A 16853-nucleotide genomic window follows, 5' to 3' on the forward strand; every position below is an offset into this window, starting at 1 on the left:
ACAGTACACTGTTACTAGAGTACGCAGACATTTTAAACACCGTGGAGGGTTTTTACTGGCTTTTCTTGATTGCGATTACTTGTCGTTGAGTACTTCTGACTAGCCGCGTTTGCAGTTGTTATTGGACATTGTTAAGCAGGAAGGTAACTTTTGTCGAGGATGGGGAAGAAAGAAAGAATAAGTAAATAAGAGTGAAAGAAAAAAAGAAATTGATTTAAACTAAAACTAGAAGAAGGGCTGCGCATCAATAAGCTATGTCTGTTTACTAGCTTAACCAATCAGAAGGTGCAATGTGCTTTTGCAGTTGTTTTTTGGACGTTGCCTTTTTTCAGAAAGGCGTAAAATTGCTTCAATTTTGTTCTTTTGTGCGCGCTTGATGTAGTCTTTTGCCAGCCGTATCTGAATGTTTCTGATAGTAGGTGAGTTAGATTCTTCATGTAACTTTTGCACGCTATACCATCGTTTGCATATAGAAATAAGGGCCCGATCCAGGACTTGTACAGCAGAAGTAAACTTTCCTGCTCAACATTGAGTTTGCTTAGAGGCCATAGCTAAAAGGTTCGCTTGTTTTCTCTGGTTGTGATGTCTTTACAATGTTCATTCCAGTTTAGATGTGGCGACCTGGCTATTCTTAGGAACTTGATGGTTTTCGCTCCTTCAATTTGTTTTCCATTGATGTTTAGGTAGAGTCTTGTTTGCTTTTCGAAGGCTTTCTGAATAGCATGCACTTTGTTTTGGCGGGACTTATTTTGGTTTCCATCTTATCACACCACTTTATGAGAATGTTAAGTGGAGCTTAGAGTTTGCTTTGTATTAATTGACCGGACTTTGACGTGTAAAAAATGCAAAGTAATCTGCGAACTGAGAAAATTCTTCTGGAGTTTCTGGAATGTTGGAGACATAATTTGAGAACATTATGGGCGCCACAACGCTACCTTGGGGGACCCCGACTGTTAGTGAGATTTTTTCGCTTTTTGTACTCCTGATTTTCACATAAACGTTTCTTTGCGAGAGGAAAGAATTCATCCATGTGATGATTTTCTTCTGTACTCTGATTTTGTTAAGTTTGTGAATCAACCCTAATCTCCAGACAGCGTCAAAAGCTTTTTCTACATCGAGGCAGACGAGTCCCACCATTTCTGACCACTGGTATGCTTCACTTATATGCTGAGTCAGAAAAGGGAGATTGTCGGTTGTGCGTCTGATAGCTCCGTATGCAGTTTAATGTGGTCCAAAGACTTTCTTTGCTTCACAATGGACCAGGTGGAGATTTTTAATATCAGTTTCACGGGACTTTGCAATCGTCGATTGTTTTATGAATTAGTTCCATGAGGTTATGGTTTATTTCATTCAGATTATCTTTGTTTGGATGCTTTCGTGGGTACAAGCAGGAGTTTTGTCATTGACTTTTGAATGTTTTTTGAATTTCTTGAAATACACTTTTTGCTTTCAAATCGAATTTTGTTTGAAGTTTCAGCTTCAAGGAGGTAAGTGTTGCTTAGTGGTCGCTGCCGAAATTTTCTAACACTTGAAAATTGTCAAAAGTTAAAAACTGAAATACTGCAGAAATGTGAATCAAGCACGCTGTGGCTCTTATGTTGATTAGATTGATACGTTGAATAACCGTTGTTCAGTAGTTTCAAGTTTCCGTCACCATTTATCTCCAGCAGTTTTTTGCTGTTTTCGGTGTTGTATATACAATTGAGCTCTTGATGAGGAGAATTGAAATATCCTTATATGAACCTAATCTGGGGTTTGCTGTCAAATTTTTCAGTAAAACTTAGGTCTTGATTGGGTGAGTTGTGAACATTGATCACCCATAAATTTCCAATGATTGATGTTTCCAAATTTACACCGGTTATCACTAACGCCTGTCCGTTTCTGTTTTTTCTTAATGAAATTGGTCTGACCTCTTTGACCTTTGTGCCCTTCTTTTGCAATGCTATCAGACCCATGAAAACTGCTCGCTATTGATTCTTTTACAATAAAGTATTTTTCATGTACGAAACGTTTTTGCCATTTCTTGACTACATTTAAACACACAACGTCAATATTTCCATTTTTCAGAAATAAGAAAAATTGAAGAATATTGTTTTCTAAGCCACGACGGTTCCATTGAAAAAATTTTAATGTTGTCTATTTTGAACGTTTTTTTTGGCTGCTAGACTGAATTATGTTTGCATCAGGTTTCATTTCTTGATTATATCGTGAATTTCTTGTCCAGTTATTCTTTCGTTAAACACTCTGGAGGCGCTGTTGCTAACGATGCTGATAATATTGCTTATGGACATTGTACTGAAACTCTTTCTTAATTTACAATGAACTTCAGCAACTAGGACTGCATTTTTTGTAGTGATTAGTGACTGATTGTTTTGAGTATCTTTCCTTGAAATGGCACTTGAGTATTTCGTTTTTTGTTTTTGTTTATTTGCTTCGGTCACGGCGTTCTGACATGCGGGACAGCCTCTATGCACTGTTGCGTGTGAGCCACCACATCTTCAACATTTTGCCCGTTCTTGTGATTCATTGTACAGTTTGTTTCCCTGTACATCGTAGCCATCGTAGCCATGTTTGACTGCGGCTGTTATATTATTTGAGGAATCAGTTATCACACGAATCAGTTTCGTTGGTTTTCCGGTGGCCCTGCTTGTTATCCGAAGCACCTTGATAAGATTCACGCATTCACAGCATTGGTGTCGAGAAGTTCTTCCTTCACTTCGTATTCTTGTATGCTAGGATGAACAGTTAAAATTACAGAAGTGGGTTTAGATTTGGCTTTTGGCAGAGTGTTTCTTGCGTTAAAAGAAGTGTCTGGAAAGACAAGTTGTAGATTTGAGGCGTTCATCGGGCATTCTATTGAACTTTGGTCTTCTGGTTGAATAAAGAAGTAATTGTTGTTTGAAAGTTCTCTGATGCAATTAGTTTTGAGTTGAAGGAAACTATTTCTCATCGAACAGTCAAAATAACTTGTGTTGGTCTTGGATTAATCGTTATTATAACTGGTTTGACAGTTTCAGAGTTGGTTTTTGGATAATTTTGTGTTCGTTTTTGCTTGTTTCTGACTTTAACGAAGTATTGTTCATCTTGTGATGTTTTTTGTCTGCAATTTTTCGTGCTTCAGAGAAAAATGTACTTAACTGGCTCATTGCGGCCAGTGCCGTTTTGGGAACTTGAAGCAAATCATGTCAGGAAGGTTCAAAGTGAGCTTAAGACTTTTGAAGATGAGGGATAAAACTGGGCGAAAAGTAAAGACTTTTGCGCTTAAGACTTTTGAATGTGCAAATAAAACTGGTTGTGGCGTTCCCATCACACTTTGAGGTACTGTTCCGAAGTGACAATAACAGCGATTTAACCATCATAGGCAGTTTTTGGCTAATATTTATATATACATATATATATATATATATATATATATATATATATATATATATTGTTGTATATATATATATATATATATATATATATATATATATAGCAGGTATTGCTATATTCATATTGAGCAGGTAAGCTATGTTGTAGTACGTAATACACTTTTACACTTTAAGACTTTAGGCTTCAAACATCAGGCCACAATTCAAACCTTTTCATCAAGAAAATGTGCGCCAAATTGTCATAACTTTAAGATCCATGTTTTTAGAATAGAGTTGCAAATGTTGTCGGGCAACATTGACATGTTGAAAACTTAGTTCAACTTTGATTTCATAATTTCTAAAGCAGATAAAATCGTCACAATTATCCGCCACCCCGACCTTCGAAATGGAGTGAGATGTAGTATTAACACTTTGTTACTATCATCCGTTCTCACCGCCACTGTTGTCTTCTGTGTCTCTCCTAATCACATCGATGATTACTTGCATAAAAAATTTTTCACAATACAAATTCCGGATAAAAAAGAAGCCGAACAGTTTCACAAAATATGGCCTGGGTTGTAACTCATAAGAATTTATCTTAACTAAATGTTCCGAACTGGTCTCAAAAAGTTTTAGAGTTAAATTATGGAATCCTGAATATTTTGCCGCTTTTTTTGTCACAAGTCGAAATTTTGAGGTTTCAACTATATGAAAAGTTAGTTTTTTGTTAAGTCAAAATGGCTATCACTAAAAAGCTAATCAAAATGGAATCGATCTTCAAAAAAATTTTTTTCGTGTTTTTGGTGAAATAAACTGGAAGATAAATTTTTCTGTGTTAACTACTTTTTTCATAGAAGAGTCAAAATACTCACACCATTTGAGATTTTTGGGCTGTAAGGGATGGGTTTTTCTGAGATTCTTTATCAGGCCTAACACCATGTGGCGAGATGATCGAAAAGTTGGTTCACTTGCGATTGAATAAAATAGATCTGGCTGTTTTTTTGCTCTATGATTAGTTAAAACCTGTCCCTATGAAAATAATTATCATGATTGGTTTGGTCCACTGGTTCTCAATTGGGCTGGAGAGTAAGAGCGGAGGAGAAGTTGGACAAAATAATACATAAATTTGGAGAAAAAGTAACAGGAGAGTAAGTGTGAAGGCGTGAGGAAGATATGCGGGCGGTTTTGTTGGGGTTAATCTCTTTCCGTTTCTTAGTTCTAGCCTCGTGTCCACAATTGAAATAAAAATAGTGCCTGTGAAGGCCATTTTTTGAAGTTTATTTTTAAAAAATCTCAAAAAAATAAACCAAGCAGAAAGTTTAAAAATTGACTTCAGTTTTAATATGCATGATAGGGACAAATGAAAAAATATTTAAAATCTACAAGTATTATAAGGTCTGTGAGTTATTGTTATTTAAAGAACATTATGTAGCGCATATTAATATTTCAAACATACTTAACAGTCCACATAATAAATCCCACCCTTGTTTGAATTATATAACATGATTTTCCTCTGAAAATGCATGAGAAGATTATAAACACCTATATGAAGAACAAAAATAATCTAAAATGACATACTCAGATAATTATTAGTTCAAATTTAACAGATTGTTATTTGGAAACCAGGTATTTTTGCTGCATTTAACACAAAAGAAGGTAGGCAGACACCATTCATGTTGTTCATCTAGTAAGTAATTTTAGTTATCTTGTTCTATTGGAATATCATGAATTTAGAGATAGGCTTAACATTTTTATAAAATTCAGACATTATAATGGAGTCTATCACTATCGATGAAACAGCTTTGCTGATTACAGCTCAACCAAATAACTCTTGATTTTGCGGAAAACCATTAGACCAAGACGTAATTAGAGATCACGATGATTTCAATAGTAAATTTAATGGTTATGCACATAAAACATGTAACTTGAATGCATAAAAACAAAGTTTTGTACCACTATACTTTTATAATGGATCAGAAAATGACATTCATCTATGCAAAGAACGAGCGAAATGTAACTCAAAGTCGAACGTATTAGCTAAAACAAGAAGAATTCTTTTCATTGGATTTAGGATGTACAAGAATACAAAATAAATTTAGATTCTTGTAGAAGATAAAACATTAAGCAGCAGATCTAAACCCTATTGATTATGATGCAACCTTAAAATGAAAAATAGAAAGCACAAGAGATCAAGTGGTTGTACTGAATTTTTCGGAGAAAATCAATTAGGCAGAATGCTGGAAAACAATAACGATTAAATTGAATCTTTTTAATATGGAATCTTTTTAATCAGTTCTGTCGAAAACCAAACAAAACTTACGAATTTCTAGATAAAACAGTAAGCAAAAATGATCGAGACTGTTTGGAACGGCTAGCAAACAGTTCAAATCTGAATCCAATTTGAAATTAATGAACAATTTCTATGCAGCATTTACGAATAAAAGTTTAGTCAAAATATGGAAAAAAAAGGTTTCTGCGAATTACATACAGATGTTGTTCTAAATTTGTGTAAAAATTTGCAAACTGTCTTCTAGATGTTCTCAAAGTTGAAAAATAAAAGAACTCGTTATCAGGGAACTTATTGAAAGTCAGTGCAATGCACTCTTCGACGTTTGTGGTGCTTTTTATGTATTCTTAGGTGTACATATTTTTTAATACCATTGTGTGTTTTTAGAGGTTTGTTTTCGAGCTGGCTCATTATTATTGCACAGAATTAAGAACATAAAATGGCTAAAAAAGATCTGTAGTTCAATTTTCTATGTGGCAAAAACTTTTTGCACTGAATTGCATCATGGCTTTAAAACTTTCATTACAAATACTTTCATCTTTCTGCATGACTCCAAGAGAAAAATAAGATTTCTATGGGAATTATCAGTTTCTTAAGTAAAAGTTCGGACTAAATTCTTTCCGAATGCTATTTGTTTTATTGTTTATACAACATCGAGTGGAGATTACTTTTTGTTGCAAAAAGAAATATGAAAAAGCGATTAAAATATTTTTTCACTTTTTTGCAACAAAAAAGTAATCTTCACTCAATATTTTGTAATCAATAAAACAGTTAGCATCAAAAGCAAAGTAGCTAAATAGATAATTGTAGGAAACTCAACCAGATACAAATAATTTGTAGTTAGAAACAGCTGTAAATTTGAAAAAAGCCTAAAAATAATTTTCTCGAGAGACCTTGTGATACTACGGAAAAAGATGAGTGTTTTTGCAGTAAAAATTAAAGTTGCCCGAGAAAACTACAAAAGATTTTGTTAGAAGAGCACTCGGCTCTCAGATACTTATTTGTTGCAAAAAAAGACCGCGTGAACAAAATTGAGTTCTGTTGTACAGTAGCTAAAAAAATTTACAAAAAATCAGAAAACAGTTTGTGACAATGGTTCTATATTAACCAAAATATATGTACTGATTCTCATAATTAGTAATAATAAATAAAATCATCCGGAAAATTAATCACAGAGGAGAGGCACTTGTACGAGTTCAGCAGGTTTCAGTTTTTTGAACTTAATATACAGTCCACACTCAGCGGTTCGTTTTAGGACTTCCAAAAAGCCAGCTCAATTTCGCTGGACATTTAGGATGTAGATTTCGGATCATATGGGATCTCCACAAACGTGAGTTGCAGTTTTGCGACCAATCAAATTTTTTGATATTGAGACTCCGCTTCGGAGGGCAGTTGATGCTAAAGGTGTGTTTGTTTTATTCCGGTTTTCTGGTTTGTGCTTTTCAATATAGGAATTGTTTACGATTGTTCAACTACAGTTAATCCCGGGAAAGATCTCAGATTGATTATCAATCTTTGTTTGAAGGTTTTTTGTTGTACATTCCTCGCCATTATCATTTGTATTGTCCTTTTGACCAAATTAAGTGCTGTTGTCAGTCCCGTTTTTCCAATGATTTTTGATTCTACGTCAAGGCATTTTTTCTCGTCAAGTGGCACCTCTAGAGACCAACATCATACACTTATTCGCCTCTTCAGTGCTACTGGCTATGTTTTTGCGTGCAAAGTCACGTAGAAGTGGACCTATGTATCTGTCTTCAGCTTAATAAAAACATATTAAGCTTTCAAACTGCAATTGAGACATATTAAGTGTAGCCTTAATTTTGCATAGCTGAATATTAGGTTTTATAGCATATTAGGCTTTCAATGGCAAAATTCTTTTTGTGCTGTTTTAACGAATGAGCAGTTGAAAAGTTATTGCAAAGAAAAGTAGTTTCACTTGAAATGTGACTTTACGTTTGTGTTTTTTTTAAAGAAAACATGCAAAGCATTTCTAATCGTTTCATTAAATTTTTCTGCTAACCAATTTTTCTGTGATCTTTCGCAGGTGCTCCAAGATGTCATTATTAGTTGTATTGCAAAAAACTTCGGATATTTTTTGCCTGTTACGCATTTTGCTTGATTTAATCCTATTGATATAAGTGCACCATGATTGTCTTTGTATTTTTTGGAATTCCAACTTCTCGCAGATGGCTAATTCGAATAAACCCTTCGGTTATCTTATTTTACGCATAAAAATGGTCGCAGCCTTTTATCTGAAATCGATCTTCCATCATGATATATTGTTATTTGAGGTAATTGTCATTTCAGGCCAAAACTAACGGCTCAGGTAGCTTTTTTAATTCTTGAAAATCTTGCATCAATTTGAAAACCGATGGTGCATGAATATTTCAAGCCCTACTGCTTCTGATGCAATCCCATTATAAAAATTAGCACGCATAAAGATCAAACGGTAACGCTCAATTGTATGGAGAATATTAATGAAGCCCATTGTTGGAAAACAACTAAGAAGAAATAGAAGCTATGTAATTTTTCATTTAGACGTTTGTCTCAAACAAAAAAACATTTCAAAATTCTGGATGAAAGAAAACTCAAAAAGTTGTCAAATAACTGAACCAGAAAAACTTTGAAGGTCAGATAAATCTAAGTTGCACTAAAGTTAAAAAAAACGTGAAATTTTGACGTGTTTTATTAAACTTCTTTCTCATTTTCACCAAATACAAAAATAAAAATGATTAAGCTGCTTTTTCATATTATTTTGTTCAACGTTGATGTAATAAGAAATGTTTACTGACAAAAACAGTACATAAAAACAAAACTAAAAGTTAATTTAGAGTAAAATCAATAGGTAGTGCATATCAAGCAAACAAAATTTACCAAAAAAATAACAGGCTCGCGGGAGGCAAACAACATAACAGGCAACAGGACCGACCAATTCCATTTTTCGGTTGCTTCCAAGAAACAGAACAATTCTTATTGACAAAAATTTGAATAAATTGAGTTCTTACAGGCCACAGTTCTCAAAAAGAAAATCATTGGTGAAAACACTTTTGAAATGTCCATTCAAGTAAATGGTTTTAGCATATTTTGAAATTAGCATAGAAAATTTTATTTTCAGAAAATTATCTTTTAATGAAATAAACAAGACGTTTCTGCAGTTTTTGGCAATTTTTCAAAAAAAAAATGATTGGGAGTCATTGGAATGGACAGCAAAATGGCCCGATCTCAATTAAATCGCAAAATGATGGGAATGAAATTTCTTTGACAAAATTTTGAAACAACTGTCGGAAATTTTTCACAGATGTCGTTCTAAATTTTTGTAAAAGATATTGCTAACCGTCAAATATGTTTGAAAGCTGAAACAGAATTAACTCTCTTTGAGACTTTAATGAAAGTCCGAGCAATTTATTTTTTGACGCTTTGGCTCTTTCTTTGTACTTTCAGGTGTACATACTCTCTAGCTCTCGTGTACTTGCAATTTGATTTGAAAAAGTGTCTTGGAGCTTCTATGCAAGGATGTGTGCTTTAATGGGTAGAGTATTTTATGACTAAATAATATTGCACAGAATTAAGCGCTTGCACACAACACTTGCTAAAGAAGATTTGCAACTCAATTTCCTTCAATAAAAATGTATTTGACAAAAGAAATGTGAGCTGTGTCAAGCAAATGGATTTGAAAATTTAAATAGCTTTCATTAAATAACTTCATCTTTTTTTTGCACAACATTCGGAGACAAATAATGTTGTTATAAGAATCGTCAGCCTAATACAGGAAATTTTTCAAATCTTTTTTTTCGAATGACAACTGTTTTTTGATTATACAACATCTAGTGAGAATTACTTCATTGTTGCAAATTGAAAAATGAAAAAAACTATTTTGAGTAATGTAGTAATGTTGATAGTAATGTTGATTTTGTCTTTTGCTTCTTCTGACTCTACTTACGTTTTTAAACGTCTGCTCAGGTTTCAACCTCCAAATAGAGACCAGTTTTTATCATTTAGCGCTATTCACTCCCATTCTTTCACCTGAAATTAGCAGACTTTTTAAAATAATGTTCATAATCAATATTCTGCCAAAATGATTTTACAAACACAATCAATGCTTGCAATAATACAAACTTCCACCAAATTTTAAACTTTTTGTATTTTTTGATTCGCGTGTAATCGACGTGCAAGGTGGACAGTCAAGAGGAGGAGCAAGTAATTCGCAATGCATATATTTTGCCACAAAGCACATTGGACACTATAAGCCGCAAGTTCAAGAGCTTGTAGAATTTTTTTTTGATAATTGAAAACCCGCAATTCAAAATTATCCCGAATGATTTGTTGAATAGAAGTAAAATTATTGTATAATGTTCAAACGACCCATTTTTCATCATGTGGTCATATCTGGGAGGATATTTGATACTAACTTCTAGATAAAAAGTTGCCAATCTCAACTAAATTTATTTTCCACGCAGAAGTTGTTTAATGTAGCGCCAGGGACGACCGGTTCCTCAAGTTAAGTCACTATTATGAGTTATTTGTGCAGTGATTAGAGCTCAATATTTTATGATGACTGTAAAATACTATCCATATAAATAATAGTTGATAAGTTGATTTGAAAAATGACCAAACAAGGCATAAAAGTTCAAGCTCTTCAACGTTATAGTTTTTTTCAATAGTAATTAGAGAACGGGACGTGAGAGCAATTCCTTTCGACCCATCAACAGTATGTTGCTCCTAAGCATCACCAAGGCCTGAATCAATTGCACGGCATAAAACTAGTGTAGAAATTGTTGGATTTAACAAACTTTTCAGTTACATGAGAAATTTGGTTTTTATTGGCTCTAAAAAAATTTTTCATGATTTTCGTGTAATTTTCTTTAGAGGTTCTCCGTAGATGACACAATTGCGACTGATCAAGTATGATGTTTTAAAAACGATAAGCATATCCAAGGAAAGAGTCCGAATATTTCAGTGAGTTTGGAGGAGATATAGATAGGGATGAAGAAAATTCAGATTTGATGGGCAAAATACTTGACTGTGTTATATTGAATCCTAGCTAGTCGCAAACCGTAAAATGCAGTTTTTCGTCCAACCGTATTTTTGCTATTGAGAGTCCTCTTTGGAGGGCAGCTGACACTGAAGTTGTATTCTTTCTTTCCGTGAGCGAAAATTAAATACAAAAAGATATACTATACTTTTCGATTCGCAAATAAAAAATTGCTGACGGTTGTTCAACTACAGTCAACTCCGGGTCAAGATCTCAGATTATTTTTTCAAGATTTGTGGCGTACAGCTTCCTATTTTTTATTACTTGTAGAGTTCTTTTGACCAAATTAACTGCTGTTCCCAGTCCCATCTTTCCATTGATTTTTAATTCCACGTCAGATGATTTTTTTTTCTCGTTAAGTGGCGCCTCTAAAGACCAACGTCATAAACTTTTTACCCTCTGCATCTCTACCTGTTTTGAATTAGACGACTTGTTTTGACTTGATTATATGTGTTATATGGAATCCTAGCTAGTCAACTTCAGGTTTTGTAAAGTGATATTTGGGATGTTTTTCCTTAGATTATCTCCATCTGATCTTCTGAGACATTAAAAAAGACTGGTTTTAATTGTTCGGAGAACCTGATTCCACTAATTTTGAACATGTATAAACTTTCAGACCACTATACGTATTGTCGTACACTGACAGATTTGTGTCCTTTATTTGAGACTCAAGTTAGCTTTCGCTTATCAGGATTAATATTTCGCCCAGAGCGTACGCTTTACAAAATCCAATACAATGATTCGCTTGGCGAGTTGCCTAGCTATATCTTGTCTGCTAAACATGACGATGAAGACGACCTGCACAATAAATGGAATAAATTGAGCGAATTTTCACGAGCAGCAAATTTAAAAGAATGAATCTCACAGAGCAAGAGATACTTAGGTCATGAACAAAAAGCTCCCAATGCGGGAATAAAAATAACACACATATATGCGAACAATGTAAGTTCACTTGGGGTACAAAATGAACTAAAATTGATTTTTATAATAACTGCCTTTCAAATTAGGTTCATCATTAAAAAAAGTACGTCGACTGTAAATTTATTTTACTGCACTAGATGAAATGAGATTACTATGAACAACATTTCGTTTTTTGACAAATTTGAAAATTGCACCGATGAACAAATTTTAACTAACGATATTGATACAAACTACTATTTTTTCTCCAGTTCTGTTACAATTAACAAAACATGAACTGGATATGATAGCTAATGATAATTAAAAAAAAGAAGTTTTGTACTTTTGTCCACAATTCTAATTTAAGTTGCTGTTGACCTCAACTATAATCAAATAATCTGGGTTATGATTAAAATGGCGAATTCTTGGTTCTGTAGGCAATGAAGTACCAATGGCGGGCAAAGGATAAAGATAATGAATTTGTTCCACTTGATTGGCAGTGTCTACTGTTTACTGAATAACAGAGTGTTGAAATGACTCGATGTCACCTGCTCCTCTTTTTCGTTTTGAGAAACGCTAATTCGGTGAGCACGAATTTGACGAATCTCCAGAGAAATCACCCTGGTGAAATCCGTAATATTTTGAAATCTTTCTTGATCTTTGTCATGTCCTAGGAAGTATCTGTTGCAGTGCTCCTCGGGGTGCTGACGTTTTGGGAAATTGTAGTTCCTGAGAGGTGTTTGTTGATGAAGCTGAAGTTTTTGGCGGATCGACTACAGAAGCGGTTTTTTCATTTTGAGCGGTTGTTTGGGGGGCCAGATTGGTTAGTATTTTGGCACGAGTACTCGCATCGCGCGTGTTTTTTTTGGATTTCATTGCCACAATTTCGCTGGTTCAACTAACTATCTCCTTTCTGTATGACGGTAAATGCCTCATTGTGGCGAGTAATTTTGGATTTTTTTGTCTTCTCTAGAAGACGGGGATCTTGTCTATTAACATAATCTCGGAGTTTTGTCTTCCTTTCATCGCCGATCCCATTTTTGCTATGTCACTGTTTCGGACTGTAACATCACGTTTCCTTGGTTCGCGTTTAACTGAGGTATTTTGGTTTTTTTGTACTACTGAACCTAGGGCCAAGAACTTGCACAGTCGGTCCAGGTCTTTTAAACCTTTTTGTGGATAACGTTTTCTTGCCAGAATGATTTGCACAGCGGACTCTTTAACAGGTATAGGTTGATGTACCTTTTCTGATCGGAATTCATTGTCCAAGGCCTCGCGTTCCCTGTTCTGGGCTTCTAAAGGTTGTTCCCACAAGTTTTTAATTTATCCTATAGTGTCCCCAGTGGTCTTCAGGTAGGAGTTCATAGGAGTTACAGCTTTTTAGTGCGCATAATGAGTAAGTACGTTGTCATAACTTAAATCAGTATGTTTAGGCGAAGTAAAAATATTGCTAAGCAGAGTTTTAGCAGGATGACCAAAATGAGATTCGAAAAGCGAAATTCCAGTAGCTTTTTGTTTGCATTTGCGAAGCTGGTAAAGTAATAATTTTAGTGCTGCTTTATTATTAAATGTATTTATCTCTTTATTTGCTTCTTCATTATATGCTAGGAGTTATTTAATTGTACTAATAAGTCTTTCTACTTGGCCAATGGCAAATGACCAGTGGTGATCATTTTCCGGAGCTGGGATTAGGTTAATATTGTTTTTGATGTAAAATTTGTTTACTTGATTATCAATAAGACATTGAGCCTGATCTATTCTTAAGGAGCGTGCTACTCCATGAAAACGTTTATAGTTATCTAAAAATTTTAATTCATTTGAAGCGTTTGCATTATCAAAACTTTCTGCGGATGAGTACTTGGAAAAGCTTTCAATACATGTTAATATGTAAATTTTATCTTATTTCTCATTATTATTGGGACCTTCAAAATCTCTTTCTTATTCCTGATTAGGGACTATACTTGGTTTATGAGTTTGAAATTGCTTAACGGGTATACTTGATTTAAGATTTTTACCAATTACTGTGGAGGGTTTACATTCTATTGAGCAAACAAGGTGTTCGTGGTTCATGCAGGGCCACCAGCAATGTTGTGCCAAACAAACTATTCCCCAGATGCCCGTCTGGCTTGCATGCAAGTCTCTGATTAATGAATGCTTCAACCCATGTGGAAAAGCAACATTTTCGTCCATACAAAAGCACCCACTATTGGCTTGAAGGCCACGCCAAGAGGAATGCAGATAGGGATTAAGTTGTTTGAGCCTGTTCTCGCCGTCGCGTAGTATGCGGTCTCTAACATCTTGGAGTACTGCGTTTTCACTGGTTAGGGAAGCCAATAAATTTTTGTTGAACAGTTTTCTCACCACCTTCATGTAATAGAAATGGCGGACTTTCTGTTTGGGGAGTGCTTATGTTCGAACTGGTTGGTGATTGGCGGGGCGTTTTGTGTGCATTATCCGTTGTGAACGATACGCTGCGCGAAGTTCGAGTTGTAGATTTGAGCATAGATTTGCCTTTCATTGCTGATGCCTAATTCAATTTGGTAGTTTTTGAGATTGAATTTACTGAAAAAATGTTTAACCGATTTGGAGAGTTGAAATTCGCAAAAAGCACTTTTTTACAGTTTACCAATTGTGCAGGTAAATTATTTGTGATATTGAATTATTGGTGTTAATTGGGAAGAGATTGTACGACTTGTATTTTATTGACAGATTATTTTGGTATAAATTTTGACATTTTAGAGGACTTTGGTAAGCAAACGACTCTTGTATATTGTTTTGCGCAGGAAATGGAGTAGTGTTTTGCTGAGCAGGTGTTAATTTTTTTGAGTCGAACGTACATGCTGTGCGTGAATAGTATTTATATTAGCTCGATTCAGTGTAGTTGAATGGCGAATAGTTTTTTGCCCGGCGGGTTTGAAATTATTTTAAAGGCAGTATACTTGCTGTGCAGGGTTGACCTCCAAATTGAACAAATGATTTATAGGCAATTTACGAGTGATAGTTTGCTCTGCGGGTGAATGCAAAAGTTGAGTTAAATGTGAGTAAATGTAAGGAGTTGCATGATCAATCTTAAAGTGTCACTAGCATGATGAGATTGACTTATATTGGTCATTTACGTATCGGGTTTTATATTTTAAAAAATGATTCAGATGAAAGGCGGAATTAGTTTTTTTGGTTTGTAATACTTTTGCGTCCTATTGAGTATTTGATAGTGTAGCAACCAAAAGTTCTTCATCATAGTTTGATATACTTTTTGCTGGTTGATATGGTTTTCGGGAGATAAATCACTAATTCCATTTTAGCTCCCGGTAAATGCTCTACTTTAAATCGAACTTGTAAAAAGCGGTCTACCCAGCGTGATCAGCGACTGTTATAAGACTTGTTAGAGCAGTTTTCTTTAAGAAAAGAAAAAAGAACTCGATGATGAGTTCACGACCAAAAGGTATTCACCGTATAGATAGTTCTTAAAATATTCTCTGAACCAAACTACTCGGAGTATTTCTAACTCATTGACACAATACGGTTCATCATTATTTTTCACTGGTTAGGGATGCCAATAAATTTTTGTTGAACAGTTTTCTCACCACCTTCATGTAATAGAAATGGCGGACTTTCTGTTTGGGGAGTGCTTATGTTCGAACTGGTTGGTGATTGGCAGGGCGTTTTGAGTGCATTATCCGTTGTGAACGATACGCTGCGCGAAGTTCGAGTTGTAGATTTGAGCATAGATTTGCCTTTCATTGCTGACGCCTAATTCAATTTGGTAGTTTTTGAGATTGAATTTACTGAAAAAATGTTTAACCGATTTGGAGAGTTGAAGTTCGCAAAAAGCACTTTTCTACAGTTTACCAATTGTGCAGGTAAATTATTTGTGATATTGAATTATTGGTGTTAATTGGGAAGAGATTGCACGACTTGTATTTTATTGACAGATTATTTTGGTATAAATTTTGACATTTTAGAGGATTTTGGTTAGCAAACGACTCTTGTATATTGTTTTGCGCAGGAAAATTTGGCATTGAACAACTTTTTTGTCAAATAGTATGATTTGTATATGCACTATGAGCTGTGAGTCACGGATATATTGAGTGTGAATGTACACAAGACGCAAACTTGGTATGGAAAATATAAGAATTATTTAGATTTGGATTTGGAGTAGTGTTTTGCTGAGCAGGTGTTAATTTTTTTGAGTCAACCGTACATGCTGTGCGTGAATAGTATTTATATTAGCTCGATTCAGTGTAGTTGAATGGCGAATAGTTTTTTGCCCGGCGGGTTTGAAATTATTTTAAAGGCAGTATACTTGCAGTGCAGGGTTGACCTCCAAATCGAACAAATGATTTATAGGCAATTTACGAGTGATAGTTTGCTCTGCGGGTGAACGCAAAAGTTGAGTTAAATGTGAGTAAATGTAAGGAGGTGCATGATTAATCTTAAAGTGTCACTAGCATGATGAGATTGACTTATATTGGTCATTTACGTATCGGGTTTTATATTTTAAAAAATGATTCAGATGAAAGGCGGAATTAGTTTTTTTGGTTTGTAATACTTTTGCGTCCTATTGAGTATTTGATAGTGTAGCAACCAAAAGTTCTTCATCATAGTTTGATATGCTTTTTGCTGGTTGATATGGTTTTCGGGAGATAAACCACTAATTCCATTTTAGCTCCCGGTAAATGCTCTACTTTAAATCGAACTTGTAAAAAGCGGTCTACCCAGCGTGATCAGCGACTGTTATAAGACTGGTTAGAGCAGTTTTCTTTAAGAAAAGAAAAAAGAACTCGATGATGAGTTCACGACCAAAAGGTATTCACCGTATAGATAGTTCTTAAAATATTCTCTGAACCAAACTACTCGGAGTATTTCTAACTCATTGACACAATACGGTTCATCATTATTTTTTAGGAATCTAGAAGCAAATGATATGGGTTTCAATCCTTCAACTGTTAGTTTTTCAAGAGCTGCTCCAAGACTGGAACGAGAGGCATCGCATTTAACACGTGTTTTGAGTTGCGGGTTGTAGCAAATGTTTTCGGTATGATTTGCAATGCCAGTTTTATTATAATTAAAGTGAGTAGTGTTCTTCAGTCTAATTTTATTTTACTGTTTTGCGAAGTAAGGGTCGTTGAGGGTGGCAAAGTTGGGCTAGAATGGGGATAAATTTACTAATATAATATACGGAACCAAGAAAAGAACAGACTTTTAAAAGATTTTCAGGTGGATTGAGTGCAAGGAGGGCAGAAGTTTTAAAATTGGGAGGAGAAAACCTGACTGAGTTATGATGTAA

Source organism: Convolutriloba macropyga, chromosome 2 (assembly GCF_964194025.1).
Source record: "Convolutriloba macropyga chromosome 2, txConMacr16.3, whole genome shotgun sequence".
NCBI classification, from domain to species: Eukaryota; Metazoa; Xenacoelomorpha; order Acoela; family Convolutidae; genus Convolutriloba; species Convolutriloba macropyga.